Genomic DNA, 14,395 nt, shown 5'->3' on the forward strand with positions numbered 1-14,395 from the left:
ATTTAAAAAAAAGTGCTTCAACAAAAAATGTCTTGTGATTTAAAATACACTTAATTTATTGGGTCCAATACTTTATTAGAAGAAAAAAGAGGTGACAGGATGGTCGCTGAAGTCTTTAGAGTTGTTTGTAAATGCTGCATTTTCGTCATCGTCTCAAACATTGAAAACAGAATTACATTTTTGTTCAGTAACTGTTACAGGTTTCTTATTGGTTTTTTGCTTATATCTCGAAAACAGTTACTCCTATCAATTTTTATCTTTCTTTTAAAATTAAAGCTGATAAAGCTTCCTACAAAATAGTTATTTGCATTTTTCTTGTAGGACCAACCATAAGCGAGTTATAGAGTTGGATATAAATAATATTTAACAAAAATTTGCTTTAAAATAAAATGTTTGAAAAACTGAAATTAAACTAAATTAATTGATCCTTGGGGAAGTTGAGGGAGTTGACCATCTCAAAGTTAGGTTAAATTTTTCAAATTGAATAAATGGATAACTTAAAGTCGAAGCCTAACCAAAGTGGAAATAAAAGAAGGAATTCGACTAGTTTCGGTATTTATTTATACCATCATCAGCAGTCAAAACATTTTAAAAAACACAGGATAAAACTACGTAAGAATTTACATTTACGTATTTTTTAAGAACAAAACAATAATAATGTTACAAATTATTAAAATTTTTTCAAAAAGAAAGAAGGTTAAATCTTGCCGAGTTGAAAAGTGAAATGTAAAAGGAACTACAAAATGAATGACTTAAAAAATTTTTAGTGACTTTTATGTCTCCTCCTTTTTCCTCTACTAAAGTGTTAGACACAATTAATTTAGTTTAATTTCAGTTTTTCAAACATTTTATTTTAAAGCAAATTTTTGTTAAATAATAAAAACTATAAAATGGCTTAGATTGCCTAAAAACACAGATCATACATGATCTTTTGCATAGAAATGAAAAAACGCTCATGTAACACACAAAATAAGCTCCATTTTTCCTTATTAAAAGTATTATTATTATTATTATGATTACTATTATTATTATTAATATTATTATTGTTACTATTACTATTATTATTATTATTATTATTATTTTTATTATTATTATTATTATTATTATTAATATTATTATTATTATTATTATTATTATTATTATTGTTATTATTATTATTATTATTATTATTATTATTATTATTATTATTATTATTATTATTATTATTATTAAAAACCGATTATAACTTTTGTATAGTATTGTTTTTATACCAGTTTTAAAATGAGTGATTAATTTTTTAGCCAATTTCTTGCCTAAAAACTATAAAATGGCTTAGATTGCCTAAAAACACAGATCACACATGATCTTTTGCATAGAAATGAGAAAACGCTCATATACCACAAAATAAGCTTCATTTTTGCTTAGAAAACTAAGCTTACTTTTATTACTACTATTATTATTATTTTTATTATTATTATTATTATTACTATAATTTTTATTATTACTATTACTATTATTATTATTATTATTATTATTATTAATTTTATTATTATTAAAAACCGATTATAACTTTTGTATAGTAAATGTTTTTATACCAGTTTTAAAATGAGTTATTAATTTTAGACAATTTCTTGCCTAAAAACACAGATCACAGATTATCTCTTGCAACGGCTTATTTTAGACGATCTTTTGCTTTGAACAAGAAAACTTACATCGAACAGACTAAAAACGTATTAATCTGGCATAAAAGAGCAATTTATGTATCACTTTGGATAAAGGCAGCTAATCCTATTCGTTTCATTGCTTAAAATAGACAAAATTGTTAATAAATCTAATAAAAACGCTGTATTCTAGCACAAAATACTAATTACATTATAGTTTCGACGAGAATAGCTTATTTGGAATGATTCTATGCTTCCAAACGAGTAAATTTTTATTAAACAGATGCCAAACATCATGTTTTGTCCTATAAAGACATTTTATATTGCAGTTTGTATTAAAACAAAATATTTTCGTTGATTCTTTGTTAGAAGCAGCAAACCTAACATTAAAGAATCTGAAAACTTTGTATTCGGACACAAACCACCGAATTTTGTATCAGTTTAGACAAAAACGGTTGATTTTCGACAATATTTTGCTTTGAACAAAAAAACTTATATCAAACTGACAAAAAACGTCTTATTTTAGCACAAAACAAAAGATTTGCGTTATAGTCTTAACGAGAGCTGTTAATTTCATACGGTTATATGCTTTGAAACGAGTAAACTTTCACTTAACAGGAAAAACATCTTATTTCGCCTTTTAAAAACGATTCATGCCACAGTTTGGATAAAAACCAATTATTTTCGTTAATTCATTGTTACAAACAAGAAACCTTACATCAAAGTAACTGAAAACCCCTTATTCATGCACAGAAATTCGAATTACGATTCAGTCTGGACAAAAACTGCTTACTTTAGACGATCCTTTGTTTTGGATACAAAAACTTACATTAAAAAATTAAAAACGTCTTATTCTGGCTGAAAACTGCAAATTATATATTACTCTAGATAAAAGCAATTTATCCTGATTACTCCTTTACTTAGAATAGAGTAAACTTGTATAAAACTTAATGAAAACTTTAAATTTCGTCTCAAAGAAATAATTTACGTTATAGTTTTGACCAGCACTGTTTATTTCAAACGATTTTATGATTCGAAACTAATGAACTTTTATGGGGCAGATGCAAAACCACATATTACCATATAAAGCGTTGTTTTAAAGCAAATTATTACCTTTTGCAACAAGAAATTTCACGTCAAAGAAACTGAAAACTTCGTATCCATGCACAAAAAACGAATTATGTATCAGTTTAGACAAATACAGCTTATTTTAAACGATTCCTTGCTATAAACAAGAAAAATTTTATCAAGCATATTGAAAACGTCTTATTCTCGAAAATAAGAGCAAATTATGTATCAGTTTTAACAAAGGCGGATTACTCTGTTTGAATCTATGCTTAGAGTAGAGTAAACTACTATAAAACGTAATGAAAACTCTATATTCAAGCACAAAAGAACAAATTACGTTGTAGTTTTGACAAAAAAAATATTTCGGACGATTACATACTTCGAAGTAAGCAAACTTTAATTGAACAAGTGCAAAAGGTAATACTTTGCTTTAAGATAACGATTTATGTGGTAATATGATGTTTTGCATCTGTCCTATAAAAGTTTACTCGGCTCGCTCCATTGAATCATTCGAAATAAATTATTTTGCCACAACAACAACAAAAATTATTTGTTTTTGTTTAAACTGTGACATAAGTCGTTTTTATAAAACGAACTAAGACGTTTGGTATCTGTTTAGTAAAAGTTTACTCGTTTGGGGGCATAAAATCGTTTGAAATCAACAGTTTTGGTCAAAAATATGATGAAAATTATTTCTTTGAGACGAAATTTAAAGTTTTCATTAAGTTTTATACAAGTTTACTCTATTCTAAGCAAAGGAGTGATCAGGATAAACTGCTTTTATCCAAAATAATACATAATTTGCAGTTTTGAGCCAGAATAAGACGTTTTTAATCTTTTTAATGTAAGCTTTTGTGTCCAAAAGAAAGGATCGTTTAAAATAAGACGTTTTTAATCTGTTCGATATAAGTTTTCCTGTTCAAAGCAAAATATTGTCGAAAATCAACCGTTTTTGTCTAAACTGATACAAAATTCGGTGGTTTGTGTCCGAATACAAAGTTTTCAGATTCTTTAATGTTAGGTTTGCTGCTTCTAACAAAGAATCAACGAAAATATTTCGTTTTAATACAAACTGCAATATAAATGTCTTTATAAGACAAAACATGATGTTTGGCATCAAATAAGCTATTCTCGTCAAAACTATAATGTAATTAGTATTTTGTGCCAAATACAGCGTTTTCGTTAGATTTATTAACAATTTAGTATATTTAAGCAATAAAACGAATAGGATTAGCTGCTTTTATCCGAAGTGATACATAAATTGCTCTTTTATGCCAGAATTGTACGTTTTTAGTTGTTTGAACTGATAAACAATTCGTACTGAAAGTCAAAAATAAACAACAACAAAAATAATTTGTTTAAATCCAAACTGACATTTTTTGTTCCTATAAGACAAAATATAAGGTTTTGCATCCGTTCAATAAAAATATATTTGTGTCGAAGCATAGAATCGTCCGAGATACGCCGTTCTCGTCAAGTCTATAACGTAATTCGTTTTTTTGTGTAAGAATATATGGTTTTAGTTACGTTTTATAAACGTTTGCTCTTATGTAAGCAAAGAATCAAACAGGATAAACTGCTTCTATTTAAAGTGATACATAATTAGCTCTTTTGTGACAGAATACGACGTTTTCTGTCTGTTTAATATAAGTTTTTAATAATATTAATAATAATAATAATAATAATAATAATAATAATAATAATAATAATAATAATAATAATAATAATAATAATAATAATAATAATAATAATAATAATAATAATAATAATAATAATAATAATAGTAATGGAAACAATAATAGTAGTAAAAATATTAGTATTAATACTACTTTCAATAATGAATATCCTTCTAAATCAAATCTTAGTTTTTCTAAGCAAAAATGAAGCTTATTGTGTGTTATATGAGCGTTTTCTCATTTCTATGCAAGAGATCATCTGTGATTTGTGTTTTTAGGCAATATAAGCCATTTTATAGTTTTTAGGCAAGAAAGTCTAAAATTAATCACTCATTTTAAAACTGGTATAAAAACATTTATTATACAAAAGTTGTAATCGGTTTTAATTATAATAATAATATAAATAATAATAATAATAATAATAAAAATAATAATAATAATAATAATAATAATAATAGTAATAAAAGCAATAATAATAATAATACTTTTAATAATGAATTTCTTTCTAAATCAAAACTTATTTTTTCTAAGCAAAAATGAAGCTTATTTTGCGTTATATGAGCGTTTTCTCATTTCTATGCAAGAGATCATCTGTGATCTGTGTTTTTAGGCAATGTAAGCCATTTTATAGTTTTTAGGCAAGAAATTGTCTAAAATCAATCACTGATTTTAAAACTGGTATAAAAATATTTATTATAATAATAGTAATAATAATAATAATAATAATAATAATAATAATAATAATAATAATAATAATAATAATAATAATAATAATAATAATAATAATAATAATAATAATAATAATAATAATAATAATAGTAATAAAATAATAATAATAATACTTTTAATAATAAATTTTCTTCTAAATCAAGCCTTAGTTTTTCTAAGCAAAAATGAAGCTTATTTTGTGTTATATGAGCGTTTTCTCATTTCTATGCAAGATATTATATGTGATCTGTGTTTTTAGGCAATGTAAGCCATTTTATAGTTTTTAGGCAAGAAAATGTCTAAAATTCATTGTCATCAATTCACTCATTTTAAAACTGGTATAAAAACATTTATTATACATTATAATCGGTTTTAATAATAATATTAATAATGATAGAAATAATAATATTAATAATAACAATAATAATAATAATAATAATAATAATAATAATAATAATAATAATAATAATAATAATAATAATAATAATAATAATAATAAACCTTTATTTACAACAGGAAACCCATTTACAGTAAATATACACAATTACAAAAAAATTACAGGCTATCAAGCCATCCTCCCAGCTCTTTTTGGATATCCTTTCTGATTCTCGGATCTCTCAAATAATATCGGAACCTACGCGCTTTCGGGTCAATCAATCACCTTCGGTGCTTGACCTTATATTGACTACTGACGAATCACTTGTCAGTGGTTTGGAATATCTCAGTCCTCTTGGAAAATCCGACCATACCGTGCTGAAGGTTGATCTTCAGCTGTGTTTTGTTGCAGTTGGCCGGGTCAACCGTCAAACTAAACTGTCTACCAACTTTGACGAGTTGAATGAGAAACTCAGTAAGATTAATTGGAATGCAGTGCTTTTGAATCTGTCCACTGAATGCATGTGGGAAATTTTCAAAGATACGGTATACTCCTTAGTAAAGAGCTGTTCACGTAAAATTGTGAAGAAACAATACTCGTCGAAGCCTTGGATAAACAGTAAAATATTGAGGCAAATAAATAAAAAGAGAGCGCTTTGGAGAGCTTATAGGCGCACCGGAAGTGTAGTAGACTATCAAAATCATAGGGCTTTTTCAAACAATTTGACGAAGATTATTAGAGATGCTAAGACACGTTACGAGAGAAATATTATTAACTCTGCCGATTCCAAAAGACTATTTAAATACATCCGTACCAAACTCAATGGTCCTGTAACCATACCAAAACTTAGAGACGCGTCGGGAGACATTTGTGAGAACGACATTACAAATGCCAACATGTTTGCCGATAAGTTTTGCGAAGTTTTTACTGATGAACCTTCTACCTCAATTCCTTGCCCTCTTACTGCACCCAATGAATCGTGTATCGATAATATAATTATTACGGAAGCCAAGCTACGCGACAAATTAAATAAACTTAAGGTAACTAAATCTCCTGGGCCTAATGGTTTAAGTCCTCTGATAATTAAAAAATGTTCTTCGTCTCTAACCAAGCCTCTTTGTTCTATAATGAACAATTCTTTAGCGTCTGGTGAATTGCCAAATGATTGGAAGACCGCCATTGTTAAACCAATCTTTAAAAGGGGTGACAAATTTGACCCGCTTAATTATCGTCCTATTAGTCTCACTTCGGTTATTGTTAAAATACTTGAATCGCTCATTTTTGATAAGTTAATAGATTTTTTAGTCACCACTAATAGGATTCCAGAAGAACAACATGGATTTGTTCCGGGTCGTTTAATTGTGTCAAATCTTCTTTGTTGTTTGGAGGATTGGACCAATATTATTGATGCTAACAAAGCAGCAGATATCATCTATTTAGACTTTTCTAAAGCTTTCAATCGGGTTCCGAGACGTAGGCATTTGTACAAATTAAAACATAATGGAATCAATGGATCACTGCTTAATTGGAATGAGTCGTTTCTGAGTAATAGAACTTTCAAAGTGTGTGTTAACAACAGTCTTAGCACTTCCAGGCAGGTGATGAGCGGAGTGCCGCAAGGCTCTGTATTAGGTCCTCTTCTCTTTGTTTTGTATACTGCTGATATAGGATATAATTTAGCATCAACCGTTATGATGTATGCCGATGATTTAAAGTTATATGGTTGCAGTAGCAATAACTCCGTGCTATCTGATGACCTTTCTAAAATATATGAATGGTCCAAGATCTGGTTGATTCCACTTAATCTTAGTAAATGTACTGTGCTACACTTGGGCAAAAATAACCCCAAGTTTTCTTATAGAATCAATAATGTTTCTCTTTCTAATAGCGATTCTTGTATTGACCTAGGTGTCACAATTTCTTCTACCCTTTCATGGACGGAGCATATTAACCGAATTGTAAAGAGGGCAAACCAGGTTTTCTATTTAATTAGTAAATCATTTGTGTTTGCCGATTTATCGTGACATAAGACTTTTGCAAAAGGTCCAGAGAAAGGTGACTAGGCAGACTCACATTGATGCGCCTACCAACCCTGGCCCATAGACGCGTAAGAGGTGACCTCCTGACAACTTTCCAAGCTATTACTTCCAAAAAATCCCCTATACATCGATTATTTAGAATCAATTCTAGTTGTACTAGAGGGCACCTGTATAAATTGCAAAAGCCTAGTTTTAAAACACGTGTCAGACAGAATTTTATAACTAATAGGATTTTTAATTCCTGGAACGCCCTCCCCTCCAGTGTTGTCACAAGCCCTTCTTCCATGGTCTTCAAGATCCGCTACGACGCTTATTATGCCTCATAACACTAGTATTTTCGTGCACCGAAGTTCTCGTTAGGGAAAAAGTAAGATGTTTGAATTTGTTTTCTTGGTTATAACCCCCTAATTGGCGCGGGCACAACAGGTTTCGACCTCTGCCCGATCGCAGAGCCATAATAATAATAATAATAATAATAATAATAATAATAATAATAATAATAAAGTGAGGCCGTTCTCTATAGATTTTATTTCTGAGTAAATTTTAAGATCATCGGCAAAGAGAAGTTTAGCGCATGTTGATAAAGAATCACATATATCATTAATGAAAAGCAAAAATAATAAGGGTCCAAGATTGGAACCTTGCGGCACACCCGAAGTTGCAACGTAACTATCCGAAATGTAATTACGATATTTAACCCTTTGTTCTCGATTAGCAAGATATGATTTTATTAGGGATAGCAAAAAACCGGAGAAACCATACTTAACAAGTTTTAACAATAACAGATGATGATCAATTTGAAGTCCATATAAATGACATCAACCTGACCTTTTCTGTCCAAAGCGTCAGATATGAACTGAGTAAAACAGGCTAGATTTGTAACAGTTGATCTTTTTTCAACAAATCCATGCTGCAAAGGTGATATAAATCTTTTTACAGAAGTGTAGATGCGGTCGTAAATAATTGACTCAAAAACTTTCGAGAAATTACACAAGATTGAAATTGGCCTGTAGTTTTGAATTTGTGTTACATCACCCGTTTTGAAGACCGGACAAACGTGTGCTATTTTCCATATGTTAGGAAACGTCGAAGTTTGCAATATTAAATTAAAGATGTATACGAGTGGTTTACAGAAAATATGTGCACAATCCCTTAATAAAAAGCTGGGGATACCATCACAACCAGCAGTAAGTGTGTCTTTAGATCGCTTTAATACCCGGATTATTTCATGCTCATTAATCTCAGTTACAGTAATAAAACTATTTAGATTCGTCATCATCGTGGGACTATCTGAAGTCAATGTCATGTCAGAAAAAACACTTTTGAAGAATTTAGCGGAACTATTTACTATATCATTGGAATTTGATATTGCATTATCATTATGATACAACACACCCGGAATTCTAGAGTTACGCTTTTTAGCTTGAACAAAAGACCAGAATTTCTTTGGACCTTTGGAGATAGTGTTTTCTATGTGGCCGATGTATTGAGAATAGGCAGTAGTTATTAGGGATTTTGAAAGAGATCGAAGTTTCTTAAACTCCTCATAGAAATGCATATTTTTATTTCGACGATATTTCTTTAACATGTTAGATTTACGACGTAGACAATTGATAATGTCAGTGTTGAACCAAGTAGGAAATGTGCGATGGTTTTTACGACAAAATAGTTTTGGAACAGATAACTCAAAACAATTGTAGAGGGTTTCATATAAAAGTCGACATGCCTCATTCACATCGCTAAACTTCTCCAGTTCGGACCAATCAACTACCTGTAAAGTTGTGTATAGACAATCAAAATTTGCTTTTTTAAAATTAAATGCGACGTGGTCCCTATTCATATAGAACTTATCAGGAGTTTTTGCTACAATCTCGAGGGTAAACTCCAAACTCGGATGGAAAGAATCTTCAGAAACAAACGAGAAGGAGGACTTGCTAACGGCACAGTCCATGTTGGAAAAGATGAGATCCAATATATTATTCCTATTATTACGTATGTTATTAAATTGATTAAAATTATGAAAAGAAGCAAAGTGTCTAAAAAAAATACTAAAATTATTTTTTGAAAATCCACTGAATAAAGGAGTGTTAAAGTCTCGTAAGAATAAAACATTGTTATTATTAACTCGTCAAAATTATTAGGAAGATCAAAAAAATTGTCAAAATCACTAAAGGAAATAGAAGGAGAAATGTAGACTACAAACACGAAGAGATGTTGATAACTTGTTACATTTATTTTTATTGCAACCAGATCAATAGCAGGAGAACTTCTACGACTAATATTAGATATATCAAGTTGGCGACAGTTATATTTGTTATTAACTGCTATAAGCACACCACCACCTCTATGGATACCCAGGTGGCGGAGATCCCTGTCCCGACGAAAAACATAATAATTATCAGAAAACAATTCACCATCCAAGACGGTGTCATCTAACCAAGACTCAGTAATAACAATTAAATCAAATTCATCAGACGTAGATTAAAACGAATTAAAAAATGTAACTGATTTTGATTTTAATCCCCTAACATTTTGGTAGATGCCATGAAAACTGTTGACAGTTTTTTTATTGATTGATATAGATATTTTAGAATGTAAGGGCTGTAAATAGACGAAGCGATTTAAAAAAACTGAGAGTCAGATTTATCAACTGATGGCAAAGATGTGTCAAGAAACGTTGCTACTGGATTTTGTTCAACTGCAGATCTATTTGTATGGCCTTGGCACCCAGTGATTAGGTCGCCCAGGTTTTTTATAATGCACCTTTTAACAGCTTTATTTATTACAAAGGTATCCGTCTGAAATGCAGCATTTAAAGACAGCTCTGAAGACTTTAGCGACTTCCATGTCTCCTCCTTTCTCCCCGACTAAAGTGTTAGACCCAATTAATTTAGTTTAATTTCATTTTATTTTAAAGCAATTTTTTTTTAAAGATTGTTTATATCCAACCTTATAACTCGCCCATGGTTGGTCCTACAAGAAAAATGCAAATAACTATTTCGTAGAACATTTTATCAGCTTTAATTTTGGTAGAAAGATAAAAATAGTTAGGAGTAACTGTTTTCGAGATATAAGCAAAAAACCAAAAAAAACTGTAACTGTCACTGAATAAAAATGTAATTTAGTTTTCAATGTTTGAGACGAAGACGAAAATGCAGCATCTAAAAACGACTCTAAAGACTTTAGTGACTTCTATTTTTCTCTCTTTTTTCACTAATAAAGTTTTGGACTCAATAAATTTAGTGTATTTTAAATCGCAAGACATTTTCTGTTAAAGCACATTTTTTTTAAATTATTAATTATTTTCAAACTTATATCTCGCTTATGGTTAGTCCTACATGAAAAATGCAAATAACTAATTTGTAGAAAATCTTATGAGTTTTAGTTTTGGTGAAAAGACAAAAATTGATTTAAGTAATAGTTTTCGAGATATAAGCAAAAACCCATAAAACACTTCTTTAAGCTATTCCAGCTCTTCGAGCTTGCCCTCCAGCCTCAGGAAATTTTGATATACGTCTACCCAAGTGTAAAGAAATGTTTAAAAAAAAACTCAAACTTTCTATAAAATATTTTGAACGATTTGTCTAATTTGACTGGGGTAATAATCATATTAATAACAATAACATTTATAATAATAATACTAATAGTGCTGAATTTGCTTATAAGCAAGAACTCACGCTTCACATTCAAATAAAAAATGTAAAAAATTGAGTTCAATAATATTATTATTATTATAAAACGGATATGGAATTACCGCAAATTAAGCTGTGACCCTCTATAATAAATCTGAAGGAAACCCAAAATGAGGAAAAGCAGCGGTTTTTATTAAGTGATATGGAATAGATTAATAAAGAGTTCGCTAAAAAGTAAACTAGGAAAAACGCAGTTTCATGGGTGATAAAAAAATTTTAAAAAATTCCATATTTTAATTATTAGATTCATTAATTGAGATCAGCTTACTTATCATATTTTTCAATTGAATTAAGATGAGTTCAATTGAGATGAGTTAAATATAGATAAAGTTTTAGGTCCCGCTTGTGTGACACTGTTAGTAAACTCATCATATTCAAAGTAATTATTTTCATTAAAAAAGTAGTTTCCCGTTTAAATATCTAAATGCCCCTGTTATTTTATTAGGAACACCTTCAAATAATTCGTTTGTTAAACCAGGAACATTATATCCAGAGATGCAACTAGATAATGTGATATATGTATTATCTTTGAGAAAAAGATAAATACCACCTGAGTAAGTTGTTATCGCTGCCGAAATTGGACTCCATATTTTAAATTCTTCGCTTATAAATTTCGGATAATTAGTTTTAAGTCTAAAAGTAGATAATGAAAAAATATAAACTTCAGCTTTTACAATAATTACTATATCATCTGTTGAGGGTTTATGATAAATTGCTGTAATTTCTTCAAAATCTTTTGGTAAAAATGTTAACCACACAGTAATTAAATAAGGTTTTGGATATGAATTTTTACCTATTTCAATTAACCAAACCCACTTTTTATAAAAGATGTATAAATGTGTTTTAACTATTTGAAATTTATCTATTGTTTGTAAACTACATAAGTCTGGAAATTTGTTGTTATTTTTGGAAGAACAGTTACATTTTTAGGGGTTGATGTAGTTAGTGGAAATTTTTGCGTTGTTGTTGTTGTTGTTGTTGTTGTGGAAACGTTAAAAGTGAGTTTTTGTTTTGGTTTAATACCATACAAGTTCTGTATTGCCCAAATATCATCTTGGTCTAATTTAGACCTTGAATTTGAATAAAAAGAATACATTATTGATGTATTAACAGAGGAGTGTTCTAATCCTAACGTATGTCCTAATTCATGAATTATAACATTTAATAAACTAGGTGAATCTGAATATGATGCATCTACAGTTGTTGAATAAGGCCAACTTTCTGCATTATCGATATGAATTTCCGTAACGTTTATATCATTAAGAAAATCTGCATGAGCAAGAACGTTTCCAGGTCCATCGAAATCAGATGAACATTCACGTTGATGAATAAAATATTTATGTTTTCTTGCTGTAAAAGCTATAAAGATATTAGGATATCTGTTATGAGGAGTTTCAGTAAATTTTAGGTTTGTAAATTCTTCCCAAATTGAAAAAGCTTTTCGTACTAAAGATTTAATATGACTATCACCCACATGTGCACGCCACGTTATATTAAAATGAGACCACTTCTTTGGATGTAATGTATAATCTGATAAAACAGCATCAGGTAATCCACAACGTGATTATTTAATTAATTTCAGAGTTTCTTGATTAATTTCACCTGTTGCTGGTAGATTGTAAAACTCTTGAAAATTAAATAAGGCTTCATTATAATTTTCTTTATATCTGATAGAATTGCTTGAATTGATGTCGTTGTTGTTTAGAGGTTTCAAATACCCATATTTAGATAAAAAGTTGACAACATCTTGTTCATCACTTGCACTATTATTCATGTTATCAGCAGTAACAATCGATGTTGAAATCAATAGATATAAAGTAAGAACACACATGTTGTTTGATTGAAAACTCACATGCAACTGAATTATCTTACCTTATATTGTTCATATGTAATTAAAAAATGAAAAAAACAAATAAAAAAACAGGTTGATGATTCATTATTTATTTAGTAGTAGAACCACACACTTAACAGATTGTTTTTGAATTTATATCCAATTGTATATGGGCCATATGTTCTTTTTTCAAAATCTGAAGGTAAGTTAGGTGGTCCTCTGCTGATCTGTGTTATGGTTGGGACGTGCCGCAGGTTTTGCGGGAGGACACGTCGAAGGACGTTTATGATTCGTTGTTCACCTAAATGTATAAAAAAGTTTCAGAAAAAGCTCTTATAAAGAAAAAAAATTCAAAGCAAGTTTGAGTAAAAACTAAAAAACTCTTATGAAGAAAAAAATGTTTAAAAGCAAGTTTGAGAAAAAAAATTAAAAAAACTCTTATAAAGAAAAAATGTTTTAAAAGCAAGATTGAGAAAAAAATTACTTACTTATTTCCATGGTTTGTAGTAAACTAAAATAACATTGTAACCGGAAACAGTACTTTTTATAATCTTAACTAGAGTGGAGAGGGCAGGTTAATGAAGTAGGAGAAGGAAACGAGATTAAAACTTTAAACGTTTATTTCGGTAAATTCTGAATTACATAATTATAAATAAACCGTATATTATTAAGACAACAGATACATATTTTAGTTTTTAAGTAATGATGCATACATAGCGGAAGTTGTGGTTGCAATTTTGGACAAGAGTTTGCTTCCTCCAAATTGATGATCCTAGGGTAAAAGTCCTTTGAATCGAAAAATTGTCTTAAAAAATCCTCTTTAACGCTTCCTTTTACTTAAATAATATCGATAATATTTTCTTCTAGTATGTTATAAATATTTTCGTAGTCGATAATTCCACTGTTGTAACGTAATAGATGATGATTTAATTCTAAATATTTCACTTGATTTTTTACATCAGCACTTAGTTGACGAAACGGCACCGGTGATTTAAACAAATAGTGACCAGTTCAATGTCCATCAAATATTGTTAATTCTTTAACGATGAATTCAGGTATATAAAATCCTTGAACATCAATCACTACTACCTTCATGTTGAACACTTAAATCTAGACTGAAAAATTTGTTCACGATGAGCAGAATTTAAGATCTTCTTTAAAATATTTTTCATTTGATTAATTCTAAACTTAAACCTTTCTCTGTCTGCAGCGCATTGTATCCAAAAGTTTCCTTTTCTAGCATCTTGATAAGCATATGACCAAACTATTAGATTATGTACTTCCGGAGCACTATCACTTATAGTAACACTTTTTTTCATCCTTATATCAGCTGTCTAATTATTCCTGTTAACGGATAGTACTGCA

Source organism: Tribolium castaneum, chromosome 2, assembly GCF_031307605.1.
Source record: "Tribolium castaneum strain GA2 chromosome 2, icTriCast1.1, whole genome shotgun sequence".
Lineage (NCBI taxonomy): Eukaryota > Metazoa > Arthropoda > Insecta > Coleoptera > Tenebrionidae > Tribolium > Tribolium castaneum.